Source organism: Oryctolagus cuniculus, chromosome 6 (genome assembly GCF_051225735.1).
Source record: "Oryctolagus cuniculus isolate XC-2025 breed Fujian yellow rabbit chromosome 6, ASM5122573v1, whole genome shotgun sequence".
Lineage (NCBI taxonomy): Eukaryota > Metazoa > Chordata > Mammalia > Lagomorpha > Leporidae > Oryctolagus > Oryctolagus cuniculus.
Genome location: NC_142872.1, coordinates 23,411,620 through 23,435,472, shown reverse-complemented (window position 1 = coordinate 23,435,472; position 23,853 = coordinate 23,411,620). Strand labels below are relative to the sequence as shown.

Here is a 23,853-nt window from a genome sequence, read left to right as displayed (position 1 = left end):
GAGAGTTGGGCCCAGGGCGAATGAGGCACACTCCCTGCTCCCTCCCGCACAGAGGCACAGCGCTGGTCCAGGTGAGGACGTGGGCGAGAGCAGCTGCTGGGCCCCTCTTCGTGGGGTTCCTTCTGTGCTCCCAGCCTTTTACTTCTGCTTCTGTCTGGCGCTGCTCTGTCAGCACCAGGGTGAGCGTCTTCACAGCTCTGGTCCTGGCCTCTGTCTCGTCTCGCTCAGTCGTCTCCTGAGCAACCCCGACCACCTTGTGGCCCGCGATTTCTCGCCTGGATTTTCACACCTGCATCCTCTCTCCAGCTCCAGACCTCTTCCCAGCTGTCACAGGCGGACACAGACCAAGCCCCTGCCCAGGCCCGCTCTCGTCCCCTGCGCCTCTTGGCTCAGCTGACTGCCTACCGCTGGAAACGTGGGAGTCGCCGCCAGCGGCCTCCAGGGCCCCTCGGCGTGGGTGAGCACCCTGCTCGCCATCCCCGTTGTCATGGCCTACCTCTGACCCCTGTCTCACTCTCCTGGAAGCTCACAGGGCCCTTCCATGCGGCTCCCAGCTCCCTCGCACCTTGCACCGTCTGTACTTCACTTCAATAGCTTTCCGAGCTGTCCCATGCCACCCGCAGGCTCAGACACCCGTTGGCTGTCATCTTGCTGACCAGCAGGCTCCCTCGCACCGGTGCGTCCTGGGCTCTGCACACTCAGCACCCAGGGTTATCCCATCAGCACCCACAGGCCCTCTGTCCACCTGCCAGTGTCTGCCTCTCTGTGTTGAGGGCCCGCTGGCATGCATGGGCAGCAGAGCCCACTCGGCCAGGGCACACAGTGGGCAAGAGCTCATGCCAGACCCCTGAGAGCAGCTCTGTGTGCACCACTGACTGTCGGGAGTTAGTGTGTTGTTCTTCTCTGCAGGGTGAGGCCCTTGACTGTGTTATCCTCTCCAGCATCCAACTCGGATCTTGGGACTTGGGCCGTCAGCCAGCGCCTGCCGAGATAACGCCTTCTTCCCGGTTCCTCCGCACCGCCGTAGCCGGGATGCAGTGATGTGGCGCTCTGCCTCGTTCCTCCAGTGGGAGGCCGAGTGTCTTCCTCAGAACGTCCTCCAGCCAGAGGCCGGGAAGGGGTCTTCCTGTTGACCAGGTGGGGTGGGCATTCAGCCTAGTGGTTAGAATGCCAGCACCAGGGCTGGGGCCCAGCGCAGGTTCAGGTGGCTCATGGATGCCCACATTCCTTTCCAAGTGCCAGCTCCACTTGATTCTAGCTTCCCGCTAATGAGCATCCAGGGCGGCACAGGTGAGGGCTCAGGTACCTGGGTTCCTGCCACCCATGTGGGAGACCTGGGTTGAGTTCTGGGCTGGCTTCAGCGTGTCCCAGCCTCGTCTGTCGTGGGCATTTGGGTAGTGACATGGGAGCTCTTTGTTTCTCTCTCTTCAAAAAAAAATTCACCAGGCAACCAGTATATTCAGTGAATCGTGTGTTAGGCAGAGACTGAAGGGATGGAGAACTCCAAGGTGAGCCTTCGGTTCAGTGTGTTGACCTCTTAGTTCAGGGGCAGGTGCATTTTTTGGTAAAGGATCAGAGAGTAAACACCTTAGGTTCCGTGGAGAACGCTAGTCTATGTCGTACGTTCCCTTTCTCCTCCTGAACACCGTTCTTGGTGTGAGGCATTCCAGAAACAGGGCTGGACTCGGCCTGCAGGCCACGCTTTGCCAGCCCCTGTGCTCTTCAATGGTTTGTCGCCCAGCTCTGCTTGGGCACTCACGTCTGCTGCTGCGTTTGCCAGTTACTCCTCCTGTCAGGCTCCTGTCTGGCTGGGATGTCCTGGCAGGTGTGGATGGTACTCTGGGATGCCCTGGCAGGTGTGGACACTACTCCTGCAGAGCGGAGGGGCGCTGGCTGCAGTGCTGGCCTCTGTCCTGGGCTGGGGCCCTCGCTGCCCTGCCGTTGCGCCATCGCTGCATAGCTGCTCTCTCTGAACTCGACTCTGCCCCCTCGATTGCAATTTTAATTTCAGCTGGAGTTAGGCTGTTCCTTTCTTCCTCAACGGCTCCTCCTACTTCTTGGTTTTTCTCTTGCAGCGTCAGCTCTCCCGGCTTTGACTTTGGAAGTGGACCCTGTGATAGCCTCCCAACAGGTCCTTGTCCCTCAGCTGCCCCCTGCCACATTGGCTCCAGGTTTGCTCCTGTCTTTGCCTCTTCTCCGGGTCCGGCTCACTTTGCTCATTCTCTGTGAAGGGCCTTCTTACATCTCGGGATTTGCTTACACCTTGGCTAATTTGGTCCTTTTTTTTTTTTTTTTTTTTTGACAGGCAGAGTGGATAGTGAGAGAGAGAGACAGAGAGAAAGGTCTTCCTTTTGTTGTTGGTTCACCCTCCAATGGCTGCCGCGGCTGGTGAGCTGCGGCCAGCGCACCGCGCTGATCCGATGGCAGGAGCCAGGTGCTTCTCCTGGTCTCCCATGGGGTGCAGGGCTCAAGGACTTGGGCCATCCTCCACTGTACTCCCTGGCCACAGCAGAGAGCTGGCCTGGAAGAGGGGCAACCGGGACAGAATCCGGCGCCCTGACCGGGACTAGAACCCGGTGTGCCGGCGCCGCTAGGTGGAGGATTAGCCTATTGAGCCGCGGCGCCGGCCCTAATTTGGTCCTTATACAGATGAAACGCATTCTTTCTCTGAAACACTTCTCAGACAGGTGCATGTGCGTGCTTTCACCAGCCCCCTTGCCCCAGGGCACTCTCCGTTTCTACTCCAACAAGCAGCGGAGAGGATTCACGCGTGGCGGAGCTTCCCTTGCTTTGCGCAGGAGCTCAGCGGCGGCTTTGACAGCGGAGCGAGCTCCCCTCGTGCGTGCTAGCTGACTTTCTCCGCGAAGCTTTGATTCAGGGCTCACTGCTCAGGAGCAGAGGGACCGCGTTGAACGCGGCATATTCAAGCTCACCTGGATGGAGTTGTTTCCCACGGGCGTAAGGAAGCGGTGATTTGCAAGTCTGATGTGGATGTTCGACCCCCCAGTCCCACAGGGCAGTCAGTTCACATTCCAGAATGCAGATTTCACTAACTCTCTTATCAGAAGGAGCTCACCTGTACGGATCTGTCTTTGGGATGCAGGAAAAGTGAAGCCCTTAGGATTTGGGTCAAATGTGATTCTGGTCCCTCGAAGGAAATCAAAGCTCACGGCAGCTTCTGAGCAGAACCCACAGAGAGCTCCGCCTGCTGGAGGGCACCTGGCCTCGGCTTTCAGTGTCCCTAATGCCCCAGGGATCCACCCGACCCCACCCCAGGATCCACCAACCCTGTGCCTGCGCATTTTTCTGGGGAGAGATTTGGCTTTGCACAGAAGTTATGAGCCAGTTTCTTGGCTCCCATGGGGCGTGGCCCCAAGAAGGGAGATGTTCTCTGCTGGGTCCTCAGCTCCTGGTACGGTGCCTGACGCCTGGCAGGAGCTCAGGGTGCACAGGGTACTTGAGAATATTGGTGGAAACGTGGAATCAGAGGACAGTTTACTTTGATAGAAGAATGAAATCCGTGCAGTTTTCCATAATACCCATTTCCCACGAGCTTTTGGAAGACCCTATTTTTGCATAGATTTCAAAGTTTCTTTTTGCACCAAGAGAAACTTCTCACTCTGTTTCCCAAGCACTGCTTGAGGTATGTTTAGATGAGCGGGTTGAGTGGTTCCAGAGGTGCGGTCGAAGGGCTGCCCCAGCCAGGACTTGAACCCGTGCTGCTGTGGTCCCAGAACGCAAGGCCGCACGGGCGCCAGAAGGGGAGCAGCCTCTCTGGTTTCCCAGGAAGCCTGGTGTGTGAGCTGGGCGCCCAGGAAGGAAAGCATCTGTACTGACCAGGGACCCAGGCTGCGAGTCAGAGCCCCAGATCCCCGCCAGAGGAATCTCAAAGCAGTAACCCCAGCAGAGACTGCACGAGGAAGGACACATTGGGTTTCCGGAGGCTCAGTCTCTGAGTGGTCACCTTGGGGCCCGGGGAAGGACTGGGCTTGGCCAGTCCCGGCCACCAGTGGGCAGTGGCCATCGCACAAAGCCCGTCTGCAGGGACTGCACAGCAGGGAGCGGCTGCCTCGGGCCCTGGGCAAGGCTGTCTGCAGGGGCGGGGCCGGGTCAGAGGGCCTGGGGCCCGTGGCTAGCTCCAGCTCTCAGCAGACCCGAGTCCCCGGCCTGCCTGCTCTGGATTTTAGTATCTCTTTCTGTAGAAGCCTTGGCCGTGACTGTTTGCCCTTTCCCCAGGGTTGCTTGGGGAAGGGGTGAGGAGCTCTAGCAGAAGACGCTTGGGGAAAGACGTTGCTAGTGGGATGTGCTGGTGGGGTCCTCCCGACCGGGCAGAGGGTCGGCGGTCAAAGCCCATGTTGGCTGTGAGCCGGGGCTGCCTGGCTGGGGCAGGCCGGGGCACCCTCAGCCAGCAGGAGGCTCAGAGGGGCTGTGAGGCGGGTGGGAGCGTGTGAGGAGCGTTGTTTGTGGAGAAGGTTGAGGGAGGAGGAGTCAGGGCTCCGTCTGTGCCCCCAGCTGGTAGCTGGGCCATTTGTCAGGGGCAGGAGTGCCTTAGCAGTGTTAACCCTGAGGTGCGGGGTGCACTGGCTCAGCGCAGTGTGCTGGGGGGGTGGGGCGGAGCCTGGCTCTTCTCCAGGGCCTGTCCCAGAGCTGAAGACAGAGCTACCAGGGCCGCTAGACGTGTTCCAGTTAACAGAGGAATGAGTGTCTGATCCCAGGAGGGAGAGGAGTGAGTCCCGTGTTCCTAGGACTCCTGAACACCCTCCCACCTGCCCAGCCAGTCATCTCCAAGGGAGGGGGTGTCAGGACTGGGTCGAGGGCTGGAGAGTTTAGTGCAGGCCTGATCAGAAATGGCCATTGAGGTTTCCAGGCCAGCATCCACCCCCACGGGCCCCAGGCCCAGTGGCCTCAAGTTTGCCAGCGGAATGTGCTGGTCCATGTCCGTCGAATCCCACTCCCACTTGCTGAACGGATGGATGGGTGGTCCACTCAGAACAATGTTGGTTCAGGGCTCTGAGAAAGGTTGTTCTCTTTTCCTTTGCTTGTGAAGAGTGAAGCGTGCAGCCTGGGTAGCTATTGGCAGCCCTGTTGTCACCACGAGGGAAGCTGCTCTGAAGGTAGAATTAGCGCATGCAGGGCAGCGGCGAGGACCACAGGACATGGAGAAGGACGTCCTGAATGCGGGAGTTGGTGCATCCGCTGAGGCGCAGGTGCAGGTGCGCTGGCCTTCAGGCTCCTGCATCCAGTGCTTTCCAGGCGACACGAGGGGTCAGGGCATGCTGGGTCCTGAAGACCCTTTCAGTCCTGAAGCAGGCACTGGGCCCTGCGTTCTGTGTCCTGGGTGATGGCGAGTGGGAAGCGAGTGGATGTGAGAGCCTGAGGCTTCGTGTCCTCGGGCTACAGTGCTCGCGTGCCGGGCACCTGTTTGATGGGGGCTTCCCAGGTCCGTGTAGAAAGCGTAGAGAGGCTCTGTGTGTCTTGCTGGGGCACTCAGGTCTAGGGCCTGGTCTAGCCTGTGATTCGTTGGGGGTTAAGGATGATCTCGTTTTAGAAGGTTTCATTTCTCCCTGAACATACAGGTCTGTCCTAAGATCTGTGGATGGGAAACCACTAGAGAATTGAGAAAACACTCTCCAAGTTGTGTTCCTGCCTCTCAGAGTCAATTATTTGTAAGTCACAGAGCTCACTCTGGTTCTTAAAACTGTGGGGTTGTCAGGGTTTTTGAAACTGTGGCACGGTAGGCTAAGCCTCCACCTGTGACACAGGCGTCCCATATGGGAGCTGGTTCATGTCCCGGCTGCTCTTCTTCCAATCCCGGTTCTCTGCTTGTGGCCTGGGAAAGCAGTAGCAAATGGCCCAAGTGCTTGGGGCCCTGCACCTTCATAGGAGCCTAGAAGAAGCTCCTGGCTGCTGGTTTTGGATCAGCTTATTTCTGGCTGTTGCAGCCATTTGGGAGATGAACCAGTGGATGGAAGACCTCTTTCTCTCTCTCTCTCTCTCTCTCTCTGTAACTCTACCCCTCAAATAAATAAATAAAATTAAAAAAAAAAAAACTTCTCAGTTGCGACATCCACGTGTCAGGGGAAGCCAGACAAACAGGCTTCCATTGCACAAATCCAAGGCTCCCACACCGTCTCTGCCAGGAAGGAAGCGAACAGATGGCGCTGGCGGTGTGTGAATTGACGGTGTGTGTCGCGGTCCCAGAGGCTAACAGCGTCTTCACTAGATGTGACGTGGCCTGAGATGGATGGCCGATAGCCCACCGTGGGCTCGACGCCAGCATTCCGGGCCCCTTGCCTCTGCGAGGAGCTGCCAAGTGCTGAGCGCCTGTCTACCCAGGAGTCCCGGTGTGCCGTGCGACGTTCAGGAAGCAGGAGCGTGTCCTTGACCTTGTGGGGCTGCCGGGTCAGACTGGGGAGAGTGGGCACGTGGCCGACGGCCAGGATGCCACTCGAGGCTGTGTGTGTTCTCAGAAGTAGGGGAGAAAGAAAGGGTTGTTGGCATCTCGGCTTTCTCTGGGGAAATGGGGCTTGAATTAGACTGCGAAAGAATTGAGCAAATCATTATTTGGAATGGAATTATGTATTATTGAATGAACCTTGAAGCAGCCATTCATTGGCTAGTGCTTGGAGATTTTATTTACCGAGAATGTTGGAATAGAATTTATTATAACAAGAATTGGCCTGCCCTGTATTTGTCCTACATTTAAAACATGTGATTTTTCACAGTAACGGCAGAGAACATGAAATTTAAATGTAGGCTTCTTTATGGTGTCTTGGAAATGACTTCTTCCTGGATGGAATTGGACTGTTGACTGTGTTAGGTTTGGAGGTGATTGAACAAATAGTATTTTCTATTTGATCTTATTATATTTTAATCACATTGCAAGAAATGTCGGAATAGCACAAAATGAGAAACTGCACAAGCTCATATTTCATTACGAAGTCAGTTTGTACCGAGCTTTGGAAGGGACCTCGCTCCCACCGATTTGCTGTGGTGATCGATGAGGGGTTAGCGGGAGTGGGCTGCAGCCTGTGTGGAAGAGGCTTCTGCCATGCCAGGCCTCAAGGTCACTTCTCCACGCGCCTCTGCCCGGAGCTGGCTGTGCTGCTCTCTGTCGGATGGTGCGGCTTGGATGCGGGGAGCAGCGCGTGACCTGCTCGCGGTTACTCTGGTTTTCTGACACATCAAGCCGCTGTGGCTGAACAGATACTGCCAGTGGCTGAGCCGCATTCTGAGCTACCCATTTCTCTTGCCTTTGCTTTTTGGTTGTGTTTTCCCTCTCTCTTCCTCCCACTCCGGCAGACAGTAGGCTTGGGCTGTCCTTGGGGAGACTGCCTGGCTTGTTGGCTTTGATTTTGGTTAAAGAAAAAAAAAAACATGCCTAGAGCAAAGAATGGGTGTTTCGGAAAAAGATAGGGTTCCTGGGAAAGCGGGAGGCAGAGGGCTTCTCCACCATCTTGGATGGAGATTGCCTTGTCCGAGGGCATGCGAGGTCCTCTGTTGAGGGCTGTCAACACGCAGCGTTAGCGTTTCTCTGCAGAGGCTGAGTCAGTTTGTTCTCACCATCCCCATACAGATGGGCTCATCTTCCTTCCATCACCAGCACCAAATGTTGTCAACTTTTCTAATCTGTGCCGGTCTCACGGTAGCTGTACCTTGTTGTGACTGAGTTTGACGTTTTTCATTTATCTGTTTTTTTCTGACTTCGCTGTCCATCTCTTTTTAGCCCCTTTTCCTCTTGAAGGAACTGGTGGTTTTATTTTTTTTTAATTTTTTTTTGTTTTGTTTTTGACAGGCAGAGTTGGAGAGAGAGAGAGAGAGGTCTTCCTTTCATTGATTCACCCCCAAATGGCCACTACGGCCAGCGTGCTGTGCTGATCCAAAGCCAGGAGCCACGTGCTTCTCCTGGTCTCCCATGCAGGTGCAGGGCCCAAGCACTTGGGCCATCCTCCACTGCCCTCTTGGGCCACAGCAGAGAGCTGGACTGGAAGAGGAGCAACCAGGACAGAACCAGCGCCCCAACCAGGGCTAGAACCTGGGGTGCCGGCACCGCAGGCTGAGGATTAGCCTAGAGAGCTGCGGAGCCGGTCGGAACTGGTGGTTTTAATGCCTGCGTGTGCATTGACGTTCTTCCTTCCTAAAGACAGAATTGGATTCTCATCCCAAAAATGATGCCTGCACTTGGTCACTCCTTTGTAGGTGACAGAATGGGCCGAGGTGGTGGGAGGTGACCTCCGGGTCCGGATCATCCAAGGCTGGGCGGTTCTCACTCCCTGGGGTCATTTCCTTCAGCACAAGACAACCGATGGAGTGAGGGGCTGCGCGGGCAGCTGAGTGGAGCAGAGCTGAGAGCCGCACGGAGGGGACCCGACTTCCCTGCCAGCCAGCCAGATGTTGTAGTCTTGGCCCGCAGGTAGCCGCGTCCTCATGGGAGGGTGGGGCCTGAACCACTGGGCTACACCCGTCTCGGACCTGTGACCCTCAGGACTGGGCACGATAACCCGCGCTGAGTGGTTTCAGGCTGCTCCGCTTTGGGTTAAGTTGATGTTCAGCAGTAAGTAACACCAAGTACTTGTCTCTTTCTTACTGTGCAGACTTTTACTCCAAGAATACCAATTGCTTATGACGTCGGTGCACACGTCCCTCGGGATTCTCGCGGCACCTGCACTGAATTTGCCACGATGTTGGGGGGAAGTAACGGCTCCACCCCAGGAGAGGAGCGATGCTTCTTCCTGCGAGGGACATGGATTTCAGCCCTCGATGCGCTTTTTGTTCATTGATTTGTTTGTTCATTTGTACGGGTGTTCCTCTCTTTCGGGGTCTGTAGGTTTTGGGTGTTTTTAGTTGATATCACAAGTGAGATCTGCTTTTCTTCCTATTTGCTGATCGATGATTGATGATGAGAGGTCTGATGGGAAGGAAAATTGATGAGGTCAGGGGTCTGTTGGCGTTCGAGCTGCCTGGGCTGGGTTCTCGAGTCTTGGCTGTGTGCTGTAGAGTGGAGCAGGAGCAGGTCCCACCTTGGCAGGGCGTGGCTGTGCGCCTGAAGCCAGCTGATCTGTGGCAAGGTTTGGGTGGGGGCCTGCCGGCTGGCCAGCGTGCCATGCATTTTTGCTGCTGCTGTTCTTATTTATAATCAGAGGAAGTAAAGCCGCACGGTAGCTGCCACTCGCTTCCTTGACCCAAAGTGGCCACCTGGCATGTGAAGCGGTGTGCCTACCACACATACAGTGAGCTGTCGCCAGCCCTGCCAGGGCCACAGGCTGCTCTCATTCCGCCACCACGAGGTCTTGCTGCCTTCCCAACGAGTCAGACCCTTGGATTTGATATCCTTGTAGGCTGCACCGAGTAGTCGGCTTTATCTCGCACGGTACCTGTGTGGAGTTTATGTGCGAATTGTGCCCATGAGGCCACACCGTGGTATCAGCTAGTGCCGTCCATGACTGAGCCACCCACGGCCTTGCACCCCACACTCTGTGGGTCTTAGTGGCTTCAACACGTCCCAGTGACCATCCTCCTCCCCCAGAATCCTCAGTGATCCCCGGGGGCAGCCCCCTGGGCTCCCTTAGCAACCGCAGGTCAGATTCGTCTCTGCTTGTTTTCTCAGAGTTCATCTCAGGCCCCAAAGGTGGAGAGCCCAGGGACCCCACAAGCTAAAGCAAGGGACAGACCTGTGCCGTCTCCTACGGTAGCCATCAGCCATCTGGAGGTACAGAACACATTGGAGTTTGTAGACTTGGTTTATAGAAAACGGATGTAAAATATCTTACTAACATGTTTTGGTGTTGAATATACAGTGAAAGGACCGTGTTGGATACACTGTAACTGGATACACTGTAATGACATGCTTCAGCTCAGGGCAGTGTCCCTGGCCGGGAGGGGGTCCCTGCAGGACTCGGGGCGGGGTGGGGTTCAGGTCTGTCCCATGCTGTGTTCCTCCTGGGGTGCAGGCTGAGAGGGCAGCAGCTGGCTAGGGTGGGCTCCTGCCGACCCCGTGAGCCAGGCTCGGCCCCATGAGCACCCTTAAGGCCTCTGCTTATGCCACTTCTGCCACCTCCCGCTGAGCAAAGCAAACCCCAGAGCGCAGCTCCACACTAGTGGGGCAGGGAAGCCTGTTCACCTGCGGCAGGAAGGGGAGGCAGCGGACAGCCTAGCACCCGTCGTCTGCCACTCAGAGGAAAGTGTTTGCAAGGTGGAGGCGCAGGATTCGGCCGCAGGCCTCGGCAAACGTCCTACCCAGAGGCTGTGGCAGGCAGACCGATGGCCTCCAGAGGGGTCCTTGTCCTAATCCCAGAATCTGTTACCTCGCCACTTGGTAAGGGCGGCTTGCAGATGGGCCTGAGTTAGGGATCTTGGGATGGGGACAGTGTCCCGCATTGGCCTAGTGGGCTTGATGCAGTCACAGGGACTCTTAGGGAGGAAGGAGGAGTCCAAGGCACGAAGGCCCCGTGATAAGGTGGCTGTGTGGCTGGCTTCGAGAACGAGGACCGGGCCCTGAGCAGGAGACACGGCGCCTTCAGAGCTGGACACGGAGCCGGGCCTGCCAGCACTTTGCTTCGAGCCTCCTAAGACTCGTTTCCAGTTCCAACCTCCAGATCTGTTAGGAAAACAAATTGCTGTGGTTCCACCGTGGAGTCCGCAGTACTTACTTTTTTCACAGCAGCAATGGGAAGCTGATATGCAAATGCCAGTGCTTGGCGAGTGAGAACCGACTCTGGACCTCAGAGATACACAGGCAGAGGCACTGTGAGAATCAGATGGCAGAATATGGAATATGTGCAGGGAGGGGCTTGGCGTGTTCTCCGCCACACCACACAGGAGTGTGGCCTTAGCGTGTTCTCCGCCGCACCACACAGGAGTTCTGGCCTTAGCGTGTTCTCTACCACACCACACAGGAGTTGTGGCCTTAGTGTGTTCTCCGCCGCACCACACAGGCGTTGTGGCCTTAGTGTGTTCTCCGCCGCACCACACAGGAGTGTGGCCTTAGTGTGTTCTCCGCCACACCACACAGGCGTTGTGGCCTTAGCGTGTTCTCCGCCACACCACACAGGAGTTCTGGCCTTAGCGTGTTCTCCGCCACACCACACAAGAGTTCTGGCCTTAGCGTGTTCTCCGCCACACCACACCGGAGTTCTGGCCTTAGCGTGTTCTCTACCACACCACGCAGGAGTTGTGGCCTTAGCGTGTTCTCCGCCACACCACGCAGGAGTTCTGGCCTTAGCGTGTTCTCTGCCACACCACACAGGAGTTCTGGCCTTAGCGTGTTCTCTGCCATACCACGCAGGAGTTCTGGCCTTAGCGTGTTCTCTGCCACACCACGCAGGAGTTCTGGCCTTAGTGTGTTCACTGCCACACCACACAGGAGTTCTGGCCTTAGCGTGTTCTCCACCACACCATGCAGGAGTTCTGCTTGCTCTCTTTCGACCTCACCTCCTCTGTGGCAAACATGGGACAATGTGGCTGCTTGTCCTTGTCCTCGTCTGTGCATGATGGGTGAGTGGCCATAGCTGGCATCTTGTCGGTGGCCTTGGCTCTCAGCAGCCTGAGGCTGTGAGCTGTGTGGCACTCTCACTCTGCGGGTGAGCCCTGTACCTGGAGGTTGTGCTGGGCCCAGCTGCGCCGTGCAGGGCTGTGGATAAAGCGCTGAGGGCTCTCTGGGCCGCGGCTCACGGCTGTGCTGTTGCAGGGCCTTCCACCTGGGAACCACCACCTCCACAAAATTAGAGTGCAGTCCACACGCCGGGGCTTTGTGCCTCTCCCCTCCCTCCTGCCTGCCCTTCCTTCCTGCGAGAGGTGACACAGTATGTTCTAATTTTATTTCTCCATTTTCAAAAAAGATTTATATATTTTTGAAAGATTTACAGAAAGTAGAGAGGCAGAGAGAGAGGGAGAGAGAGAGAGAGATCTTCCATCTGCTGGTTCTCTCCCCAGATGGCCACAGTGTCCAGGGTTGGGCCAGGCCAAAGCAGGAGCCAGGAGCTTCATCCAGGCCTCCCATGTATATTCAGGGGCCCAAGCACTTGGGTCGTCTTCCACTGCTTATCCCAGGCCATTAGCAAGGAGCTGGATCAGAAGTGGAGCAGCCAGGACCCAAACAGGCACCCATATGGGACACCGGTGTCATAGGCGGTGGCTTTACCTGCTGTGCCACAGCGCTGGCCCCTGTGTTGTGTTTTTAAAGAGCTCCGGAGCTGGTAACTGTGTGCAAGATGATCTGCTAGAGGCCGTATCCACCAAGGAGGGGGCTGGGGTGGTGGCGAGAGCTTCAGCTAGGCCAGAGACGGTCAGGAAGCGGCGTGCAGCAGGTGGTCAGGACCAGGCGGCTTTGGTTTGGGCCTGGCTGTTGGAGGAGATGGCTCACAGCCGACTCGTTTTCTAATTGCCCTTGGACAAACAGAGCTGCATTGCCCATGGGTTTAAGGGCTTGCAAAGTCCGGTTGCCAGAAGGAGGCAGTGATGGGCAGAGCAGGCACTCTGGAGTCTCCGTTGGTTTGGACACCTAGTGGTCGTTGATGACTTTGGCAGGAGCCAGGGAGGAAGGGCAGGGCTTGGACTGCAAGGCAATGGAAGCCACGAGTCAGGCAGTGGGAAGGCACTGGGCCTGGGGTTTGCAGGACGGTGAAGTGAGGATCCACAGGGCAGTGGAGGAACCTGGGCAGAGGTTGTCCCACGCAGGCAGGCGGGGGATTCTGGGAAGGGATGGAGGCCCAGAAAGCTGGAAAAGTGGGTGGTGTCGGGTGTGGCTGTCTGAAGGGGCAGGCTCTGCAGTTAGCCCAGTGCCACCAGGTCCCTGACACTGCCCTCTAGTGGGCTTGGGGCATTTTGTCCCCTCTGTGGACAGGCCCTGGGTGTTTGGGGCTGTGCTCTTGGACTTGGTGATGACGAAGGCAAAAGTAATGGTTTTTCTGAAGTGGGTTCCATTCAGAGGTTCAACTCCTTGATCTGCTTCCTATCCCGGCTAGTAACATTTTTGCTAACGCTTTAGCTTCCTAAAATTATCTCAAAGGATTTGATTGTGTTCTGGGTCAGTTGTACAGGGAGGGTTTAGCACATCTGTCAAATTGTGTCCATTATGACTTCAGCCATTGTGAATTTTCTTCCTGTTGAATCCAATTTTCCTGGGCAAATATTTGCAGATTTAAACTTTATCAGGAGAATCTGATCTTAATGTATATATTTTGCCATCACAAATTGTATGCTGTGAAATTTGAACCTTTAGCAGCTCTGTGAGGGGACTTCCGAAGGTCTGTGGAAAATGGAATAAAGAGAAGATTGGCCAGCGCTGTGACTCAATAGGCTAATCCTCCGCCTTGCGGCGCTGGCACACCAGGTTCTAGTCCCGGTCGGGGCTCCGGATTCTGTCCCGGTTGCCCCTCTTCCAGGCCAGCTCTCTGCTGTGGCCCAGGAGTGCAGTGGAGGATGGCCCAAGTGCTTGGGCCCTGCACCCTCATGGGAGACCAGGAGGAAGCACCTGGCTCCTGCCATCGGATCAGCGCGGTGCGCCGGCTGCAGCGCGCCGGCCGTGGCGGCCATTGGAGGGTGAACCAATGGCAAAGGAAGACCTTTCTCTCTGTCTCTCTCTCTCACTGTCCACTCTGCCTGTCAAAAAAAAAAAAAAAAAAAAGATTATTTGGGTGCAGAGGAAGTGAAATCCACACATTGAGGTCTTCAGAAAGTCGTGGAAGGTGTGTGTCACAAACAGACCGTGCGTGGGTGTCAGTTATTTGGCACCAAGTTAACTTCTCAGGCTTTGCCACGTGAACTCAGACGTCGGGATGATTTCCTCTGATAAACTTGACTCTGACCAGGATACAAGACCATAGTTTGTGCTTATCTCTTTGCTGATTTCTTACCAAATTAGGAGTTGGCTGCCTTGGATGGTCGCAGTTTGTTATCTCATCCTGAGTTGGCTGGTTGAAATTTTTAAAAAGATGTACTTATTTGTTTGAAAGAGTGACAGAGACAGCGAGGAGGGGGAGAGAGATCAATCTTCCATCTGCTGGTTCACTCCCCATAGGCTGCAGCAGCCGGGTCTGGGCCAGGCCAAATCCAGGAGCCAGGAACTCCACCCTGGTCTCCTGTGTGGGTAGCAGGAACTTCAGCACTTGGGCCAGCTTCGGCTGCCTCCCAGGCCATTAGCAGGGGCTGGGTCAGCAGCCCTGTCCAGCTGGGCCATGAACCAGGCGCTCTGACATGGGGTCAGGTGTTCCGGGGGACTGCTTCACTGCTGTGCCACATGCCTGCACCTGGGGTTGACGTCTGGCTCTTCAGGCTGTGTCGGATGGCTTCCAGTGCTGTGTACAACGTGCCTTTCCTACTGGAAGAACAGTGTGCTGGGGCCACCCCAGGGCCAGCAGGGGGCCCCACTGTTGGCCACTCGCCCTCCTGTTAGTCCTTCCTCACACCATCTCAGAGGAGAGGAAGCTGCAGCTTAGGGTCTGATTCGGCTTTGCCTGAACCCCAAGTCCAGCTGAAGTTACACATGGAGCTTCCTCTGCTCCTGTGGTGACCACCAAGAAGGTTTTCCCCGTTGTTGTCACAGCAAACTCCCTCTTCCCGACGATGGGAGGCAGACGGGGCGCCGTGGAGCTGTTGCATCCCAGTCGGCACAGTTGGAGTTGGAATTGGGTGGGAATGAGCGAGGAGAGCGAGCGCTGCTCCTCCCTTGCCCCTCACAGCCCGCATTGCAGGAGGAAGGCAGCGTGGGGCTCAGCGCGCCTGACCTAATTAGAAGCCCAGGCCCACCATGGGTCACGGGCAGCAGCGGCCGGCTGGCCGGAGGAGCCTCTGGGGCATGGGTGTGGGCGGCGCTGTCCTTGAGCCCTGCCACCCCCTCGACTCCCACACAGCGGGAGCTTGCCGCGGAACAGGACTTAGTGAATCCCGCATCGCGGGACTGGGCGCCAGCAGCGAGGGCAGGCTGGTGTGTGGCCGCCGGATCTGGGGCAATCAGTGGGGTCCGTAGGGTGGCTGCCCTCCCGAGCAGGCTCTCAGGTGCGTGGAGGGGCGGGGCTTGTCACCTGCTGACTTTGCCCGGTGATGCTGTAGGCTCCCCTCCATTCTGCCCCAGATGAGGCCACATCCAAGGACGCATCTCTGCGAGGCCCCTGCCTTTTGTGCCCGTCTTTGCTCCTTGATGTCTTTGCAGACCCTTGCTTGGCATGGCATCGGGGTGGGAGCCGGGGAGTGGGCCTCGCGCACGGCCCGCCCACCTGGCCTCTGCCAGCCTCCATTAGCGGCAGAGACAGTGGCGGAGGAAGCCCCGTGCTGCCGACCTGCTAGTGAGTGCGCCTTTGTGCGACTCCATTAGCCAGTGACCCTGCAGGCTCGGGGAGACAAAGATGCGCAGGCCCACCCACGACTCCAGATAGCTCTCAGCGGAAACAAGTGGTCGCCGTTCCTCCCACGGACAGCTCGGGGCAGAGAAAGGAGACGTCGCTGTGCCTCTCACGGCAGCGTGGTGTGAAAGGACTGTTTATCCTAGGCGCAGTCTGTTTTGTGCCACACCTCTCAGATAGGCAGTAATCCCGGTTTGTTGACAATTATCCTGCTCCCTCCCCCTCCATCTGACTGGGAGTTTGTGCCCTGTGCCAGCCTGGCCACGCACAGATGTGCCTGGGGGAGCCCCCATCTGCCTCCCCCGTGCCTTGCTGTGTGGCTGGATAAAGATGGTGTTTAAATCCTACTGGACGGGGCTCTCTGGGCATGGTCCCCTTGTCCCCTGGTGCTCTAGTGCTTCCCTATTTCCTTAGATCACAAAAGGAAGCCCTTCTTGCTCCCAGGGGAATACATTCAGGAGCTGGGGGCTGGTCCCCAGGCGGGGAGAATGACGCTTGGCTCCGAAATGCACTGAGTGTTGACTGTGGTGAGCCTGCCCTGCGAGCCCAGAGGACGGGGTCCTTCCAGGCGTCTGGTCCTTAGCCAGAGCCTGCTGCTGCCCAGGCCTTCCAGGTGGCTCAGGAGCCAGGAGCTTAGGCCCCACGGCCTCTGGGGAGGGGTGGGAAGAAGCTGCCTGCAGAGGTGGGGGAGCCGGGTGGTGGAGGATGGGAAAGTGGGAGCCCCGGCAGAGGGCAAAGTTGTCCCGTTTTCTGCAGGGGCAGCATAGCTGGGTCGGGGGTGGCCCGTGGGCAGGCTGAGCAGGGAGGTCCTGGGCTGCTGCTTTCTGACCTTGGCTGAGACAGGGCAGTGGCTGGTTGGGGTGTCCAGCACAGCAGAGTTGCGTCTTGTGCCTTTAGCCTTGTGTGGAGAGAGAGGGGTCTTGGCAGCCGACTGCCCTGGCGGGGGCTGGCCAGGGTCCGCAGAGCCTGCTGGGGGTGGGGCTCCCGCTCCTGCCCTAGAGACTTACTTCCCTCATTTCCTCCAGTGCCGGGACCTGCACTTGGGAGCCAGAGAGGCAGAGGCTTCGGCCATCGTCGCTCCCCTTGTGTGCCAGCCCCTCTGGGCCCCATACTTGAGGCCTGGGCTGGGCTGGAAGAGGCTGAGCTGGACGCAGGAAGGTCCCCTTTGACCTTTGCAAAGGCAGATGTCCTTGGGGCACTGCAGGCACAAGGTGGTGGGGGGGACTGGGTGCAGACACGGAGCCTCCATGCCCTGGAGAGGCACCCTCTGCCGCCACTCTGCTTTCTCTCCCGCCTGCTGCGGCCCTGCTGAAGAACTGATTGGTGGAGCCAGCACCTGCCCTGGTTTTTCCAGGTAATTAGTAGGTCAGGCTCCACGCAGGACAGATGCTGTCCCAGGGGATGGGTGTTTGGCATCACCGTTTAGCCACCGCTTGGGACGCCCACGTCCTGGTTTAGTGTCTGGTTTTGAGTCCTGGCTCCACTCTCAACACCAGCTCCCTGTTCATGGGCCACCTGGGGAGCAGCAGGTGGTGGCCCAAGTCGTTGGGTCTCTGGCACCCACATGGGAGGCCTGGATTCTGTTCCCGGTTCCTGGCTTCCAGCTGTGGCGTTGGCTCTCATGGACATTTGAGGAGTGAATCAGCAGAGAGGGGCTCTGTCTCTCTGCCTTGCACACAGGACAAGGCAAAACACCAAAAGCCCCTGGTCTCCTAGGGTCCCTGTGGGTCCCACACATTCCCGGTAACAACCTCAGCCAGCGTCACTCAGGTGGCTTCCACTGGCTTCTTGGCTCAACGTACTTCCGCATCCCAGTCCCAGTCCCGTGCCTCGCAGGGACCTTTGGCCAGCTCAGGCTGTCCCAGAGATCCCTACAGATCTGGATCTGGACTCCCCTTGGAGGGAGAGGACTTCGTGGCCTGATTCTCTCTATAGAGGACCTGAAGGAGGAAGTGGATTAAGTACATCTTGTTGGGAGATTTTTACGAAGGCTCCTGAGCTGCGATAATGCCGGGCTTAAGTCTTTCTGCCACAGACCCCGCTGCAGTCACTTTCCGGGCTCAGGGGATTTGGGGATGCACTGATGCTTTAGTGTTGGACACCTCCACTCGTGGCAGGACCGCGCAGGGTGGTGGGGATCGTGGCAGGCAGAGGCTGCCTGTCGGGTGCCGTGCCCTCGCCAGTGAGCAGGCCAGTAGTCCACGCTGTACCACCACCGGGAGGTCGGGGGTGGGAGGCTGGGGGCCGGCCCAGGGAGAGGGGGCTGAGACTAGGGTCCGCAGTGCGGTGGGGGGGGGTGGACCCTGTCCTTTTCTGCGGTCTGGAAGGTCCATTTTCCTGCTTGGTGAGAGCAGACACGAGCGTGCCCTGTGGGGTGGGCACCCAGGCAGTTCTCTGCGGGCGTCAGCCTGGGGCAGCAGGGGTCCCTGGACAAGGAGCCAGGTGCTGCTGTGTGCTGTGGGGCCAGCATTTGAGTGAAGGGCCTGTAAGTGACCCCCGGCTCGGGGGTGGGGAGGGCTGTAGCCAAAGCCAGCTGGAGGCAGTCCGAGAGGGGACACTTCAGTTTGTAGAGAATAACTCAGGAAGGGGATGCCCCCCAGGCCTGGCCTTCCCTCCTCCCGCTGCTGTAGTGGGCAGGAGGCCTGGTCTGTGAAGGTGGCCATGAGAAGGACCCGTCAGAGCAGGGGCAGCAGCAAGAAGAGGGCAGTGGGAGCTGTAGGCTAGCCGCTTGTCTGCCTGGGGAGTGGACAGTCCCCCACGCCCCCTTGGGGCCTGACGCCGGGGCTCCCCTCCGCTGCTCGGGTCCTCAGAGCTGGCCCAGGCCGCTTAGCAGTCGGCGTATGCGTGTGCTGTTGTGCTCACGGGCCACTTTTGCCATTTTATTGCTTCAGCGTCTGTCTAGTTTCTGTCAGATTTCTTGTTGAAAACCGAACAGCTCTTTGTACACTGCCAGTGTCTTCTTGCAATATCAGTTTTCTGTCTACTCTGGTTCTTGTTCATTTAGCTGAGAATTGGTGTTTCATTTGGTCGCTGCTAGCAGTTTATCTGGCTTTTTGGACCATAAATTATATATTTTTTTTCTTGCCTGGGAAAAAGGTATCACCGTCTCTGGAAAGCAATTTCCCTGGATTCAGGAGACAAACTGAGTTTTGTGATTCAGATAGTAAATGCCTTTTCTTTGGCTTTTTAAGTTTTACATTTTCCTGTAAAAGAAATTTACAAATAGCTGTCGGAGAGATGGACACGGATATGTAGCTGTGAGAACTTCTTTGTGTACTCTGAAAGCGAGCAGAGAGACAGCGGAGGGTCACCGCCTGGCTGAGGGGGCAGGCGCAGGCGTGCAGCGTCTGCTTCTGAATCCATTACTCGTGCGTCTCGGATCCTTTGAGGGCCGGCGTGGTGGTGCAGTGGGTTGAACAGCTGCCTGCCACACTGGCATCCCATATGGGAAAAGCGGTTCGAGTCCCAGCTGCTCCACTTCAGATCCAACTCCCTTGTAGAGCAGCTGGGAAGGCAGCAGATGATGGCCCAAGTGCTTGGGCCCCTGCCACCCGCGTGGGAGACTTGGATGGAGTTCCAGGCTCTTGGTTGTGGCCTGGCCCAGCACCAGCCATTGTGGCCATTTGGGAAGGAAAGTGGCAGATGGAAGATCTCTCTCTTTCTCTCTCCATAACTCTTTCAAATAAATAAAATAAATCTTAAAAGATAGCCTTTGAAACAAGGAGTGACAAGACAGGCCTCAGCACAAAGCCTCACTGTGAGAGTTACAGGGATGACGGGGTTGTCTCGGCGGACAGCGGTCCTTAATATTAATTTTCTTTGCGTTATTTTTCGAGGTGCTAAAAAGCTTGTTTTGTTTAATGTGTTAGCATTCATTTCTAGGCTTTGAAAACTAATCCTACTTTGAAGGCGCGTTTTAAATGTGAAATATGAGGTCCGTATAATGGTGCCTTGAAAGCGTGAACTGTCCCTTGCATGTTAATTGCGGGAATAGCCATGTCCCTTGCATGTTAATTGCGGGAATAGCCATGTCCCTTGCATGTTAATTGCGGGAATAGCCATCGTGGGGCACTGGGCTGTCACTAATGTGAGGGGGACACAGGTGAAAGCAGCTGGAGCCACTCCACGGACGACGTTGTCCCTCCACGCTTGGTTGTGTGACCACCCGACCTCAGGAAGGGGTTGTGTTGGTCGACCAAATGACCATTCCTGGTTCTAGCAAAGCGGGGTGGCACTTTCAGCAAGTGGGGTGGGGCTGGTTTGAGGACAAATCTTCCTGGCAGCTTTGGCCCTGAGCAAGGCTTTCGCCTGTGGGTCTCATGGGCCTCAGCGATCACAGGGCAGGGCACCCTGCAAGCAGGTTTTTTGGCTTTGTCTTTAATTTTACTTATTTGAAAGTCAGAGTTACACAGAGGGAGAGGTCTTCCATCCGCTGGTGCACTCCTCAAATGGCTACAAGGGCCAGGGCTGGGCCAGGCTGGAGGAGCCAGGAGTTTCTTTTGGGTCTGCCACGTGGGTGCAGGGGCCCAAGCACGTGAACCATGTTCCGCTGCTTTCCCAGGCACATTAGCGGGGAGCTGGGTGGGAAGTGAAGTGGCTGGGCCTCAAACCAGTGTTCCAATAGGGGATGCTAGCATTGCAAGGCCAGCTTAACCCACTATACCACGGTGCAGGCTCCAGAATCATTGTTCAGTTCTGTGTCTCTGCCTGCCATAGGCCTGGCCTGGCACTGGTGTTTGTATGAGTCTGGCTAGAGGGCCATTAATCTCAAAAGAAAAAAAAAAGAAAGAAAGAAAAGAAGTGTTAATTGCTGTAACTACTCTCCCCCTGTGTCTGAGTTTCCCCAGCTGCCTCCCCTGAAGCCCTGTAGCTGGTCTTATGTGTTTATCGACTTCTGAGCTATTGATTCCCTGTTGGGGCTGGTGGCTTTTCACTTTTTGCCCTTATTCAGCTATTTTGCTGTGAAGTTCTACTCTGGAGCTAAAACCTTTTCAATAAAAGCCAAGCTCGAGGCTCATGTTGTTGGAAGGGTCACTGGGTCCCCAGAGGACCTCTGTGCGGCCCCTGGAAGGCTTTGCCTGCCGAGAGCGCCGGCGTCCATAGCTGAAACCTCCCTGCTGGTGGTAGCAGGGGCTGGCAGTGAGCGGCTCTTTCCTGAGATCCCCACCCCGGGTTTTTAAATTTATCTTAACAGCAGAGAGAGGAAGAGAGACAGAAACAGAGAGGTCTCTCAGTTGCTGGTTCATTTCTTCATCAGCCAGGGCTGGGACAGGCAAAAGCCTGGAGCCTGGAACTCAGTCTGGGTCTCTCATGCAAGCGGTGGCAGCCAGAGTGCTTGACCTGTGACCTGCTGTGTCCCAAGGTCCATATTACTGGGAAGCTGGAATTGGAGGTGGAGCTGCCACTCAAACCCAGGCACCCCTCTTGGGATGGTGTGATAACCACTGCACCCAGTGCCTGCCCACCCCACCCGCCATCTTCATGGTGCAGATGAGAGGAGGTGGCCAGAGCTGAGTCTTCAAGGCCGAAAATAAGCAGCCTTGACCTCATTGCTGGGAGAATTTCCCCGCCCCCCTCCAGTTAATAGGCTGAGGAATTTTCCGTGATGATGCAGTCCAGGTACGAGAACATCCGATTCACTTTCCCCTTCCATAAATTCAATCCAACAAACAGTTATTGAGTGTTGGCTCTGTAAAATTACCATGGAAACCCTAGTGGAATCTTTAAAAGCCTCTGGGGGGATCAGTCCGAGTTCTCGCATGCCCCGGACACTCCCGGGAGCAGGAGGGGTGCAGCTGCGGCCGACCCACAGCAGAAGGGGAGGCCGAGGGAGGGACGTGTGCAGAGCCCGCGGAGGGGCGTTTTGTTCCGGGCGGCTCAGTGCTGTGCTCTCAGGGGAGCAGGACAGGGAGCCAGGGCTTTGATTTTTACTGGAGCAAAGAGCTGAGTTCAGTTAGGCAGCCTCGGCTTGTCGGTGTCCCTGCCCTGTGACAGGGCAGGACCTACAAAGGGACATCTCGGGGCCTGGCGACAGCCCCGTCCAGGGCACCCTGCCGCACAGCAGGGCTGCGGGCTTCAGATCAAAGCCGTCGTTACGGGAGGCACTCATCCGACAGCGGGAGCCAGGCTGCTCCCTGACACCAGGGCTGGAAACCCCAGGATCGCAGCCTGGCCAGGGCCTTAGAGGACTCGGGACCCCATGCTGACTGCCCTGAGGAAAGCGGCGGTTCAGCCGTGGTTAGGAAAGGGGCAGGCTGGCTCTGGCTGTCAGCTCACCATAACAATCATAGATCTTTGGGTTGAAAGTGAACCGCACCTGCTACGCGCCACATCAAAGTGACGGAAACACAAAGCCACTGCCCCAGTTCCACCAACTGAGCAGTCTAAGCTGGGAGCTACGTATCACCAAGGGCCCAGTGTCTTCCCACAATGGGTCTACACAGGCTGGCCGCCATTCCTGGGAACTGCAGGCTCCGCCTACGTGTCTCACCGAGAAGTGGGCATCTTTCCATCTTTCCCAGCAGTCCCTGAGGTTCACCCAGATTGGATAGGCTTGCGTCACGTGACTGACGCTGCACCAATCGCTGGTGGGCACAAGGCATCTCCGCCCTCTCCTTGGGGTGTGCGGACCACTTGCCGGGATCCAAGTGGCAGCCACGGGCTGTTGAAAGGGCGTGGGTTCAGGAAGGCGAACGAATGTTCACTTCAGTGTCGCCTTTGCCCGAGTCTTCCCTACTGGTGTGTGTTTACAGATGATTAGGGTAATGGCCTGCTGTTTATTTGAAAATTTATTGTTAGATCTCAGAGGTCAGTGTAGCAAACACTTCATGTGCATTGCATTCATTCTTTTTAAAGATATTTGTTTTTATTTGTTTGAAAGGCAATGTGACAGAGAGGAGAGGGAGGGAGAGAGAGGAGGGAGATCTTCCATCTGCTGGTTCACTCTCCTAATGGCTACTGCAGTTAGGGCTGAGCCAGGCCAAAGTCTGGAGCCAGGAGCTCCATCCTGGCCACCTCCATGGGTGGCAGGGGCCCAAGTATATGGACCTTCATCCTCTGCCTTCCTAGGGTGTCAACAGGAAGCTGGAGCAGAAGCAAAGCAGCTGGAACTTGGACTGGTGTTGCAGTATGGGGTGCCGCTGTCACAGGTGGCGGCGCAACCCGCTGCACCCCCACCCACTGCATCCCAACATTGTCCCTATTTAATTCCGGAGGTCATCATCAGCCATCATCCTCTACCTTCACGTCCAGGTCAAGAAACTCAGGAGCAGAGAAGTGCGGAGACTGTCCAGGTCACAAAGGCAGGGACCGGCAGGCAGAGATGTGGCTTCTGGCCCTGCCATGTGTCCCCGCCCCCACATCTGCTCAGCGCACCCCAGGGGGCCGCCCTGCCTGTTCCCTGGCATCCTGTGCGCGAGCCATCAGGCTGATAAATCTCATCAGGTCTGCGAGCTGCTTTGCCACCAGGGGGACCTGCTGGAGGAAGGTGGGTGCAGGTGTGTACACATGGAGGCAGTGCCCCCCGCCCCCGGGCAAGGCGCCATGTGTGGGCCCTCTCTGGGGTTCCGGAGCTGGCCTCCCTGCCATGTGGTCCTGCGAGATGGTGGCCTGCTGGTCCTGGGAGGCAGTGGTTCTGGGCTCAGAGAACTGTGGAGTCTTCCCAAGATGCTGGAAGCCCACCCTGTGCTATGCAGAGTGGCCCTGTGTGTCCTCTTGCAGGTACAGACATCTCCTGTGCCCTGACAGCCTCCCTCAGCCGTGAGGGGTGCTAGGGTGAGGTCCCTTTGCCCTTGGCGCCGTTCTGAGTGAGCTTTCTCAAAACTGCCTGCGGACAAAGCAGGTGCCTGGGACAGCCTCAGCCTCGTCTTCCCAAGGGTGGGCTCTGTGCCTCCTCCCCACCCCAGTCCTTCCTGGCTCTCGCTGCCCACACACGAGGCAGTGGCTGCTGATGGTGCCCCGTGCCGATCCCGCTCTGGCCAGTGCTTCCCTTGCAGTGCTGGGGATGGTGGCTGCTGACTGGCCTCCATCCTCCAGGAAGTGCCCTCTGCCCCATGGGAGCCACCGTGGCTGGGGAGTGTGGCTGCTCCATTGTCTGTGGGCGGGGGCCGGTCTACAGCCAGCGACTAACAGGGGAGAGTGGCGGGCCACAGTGGCAGGCTAAGCCCAGATTCATGGCCTTGTCTGCCCCTGGTCCTGCTCCCTCACTCCTTTTCGCCTGGAAATATTTGGTCAAGCAGTAGCATGGGGCTTATCCCTGTCTTAGATTCTGCCTCTAGGGATTGTGGGCAGAGAGACGGAGTCGCTGTGGGCTGGGATCATGGCACAGCTCGCGCATGGCTGTGCACCTGCTCGTGGCTTGCAGGGAGCTTGCTTCTGTTCCTCAGGTTGTGCCTGCCTGTTCTTGTCCCCCACTTTGCCTGCAACACACGATTTGCCGTCGCTCTACCCATCCGTTCATCCAGAGATGGACTTCACATCCTGTGGATGATAGAAAGAGCACGGTTCACGTTCCACC

At 56.9% G+C, this 23,853-nt stretch overlaps 1 long non-coding RNA gene across 6 annotated transcripts in view; it reads left to right on the top strand.

Annotated features, from left to right (window-relative positions):
* Nucleotides 1–23,853, top strand: part of LOC149126052 (uncharacterized) — a 237,920-nt gene that overhangs the window by 120,579 nt on the left and 93,488 nt on the right. Inside the window, exons 3-4 of one of the 6 annotated variants that reach the window (XR_016236101.1) lie at nucleotides 307–457; nucleotides 910–1,425. The exons of the other annotated variants lie outside the window; for them this stretch is intronic. This is a non-coding gene — a long non-coding RNA (uncharacterized LOC149126052). Of the gene's footprint in view, nucleotides 1–306; nucleotides 458–909; nucleotides 1,426–23,853 lie in introns of those variants that run through there. 6 annotated transcript variants of the gene reach the window in all.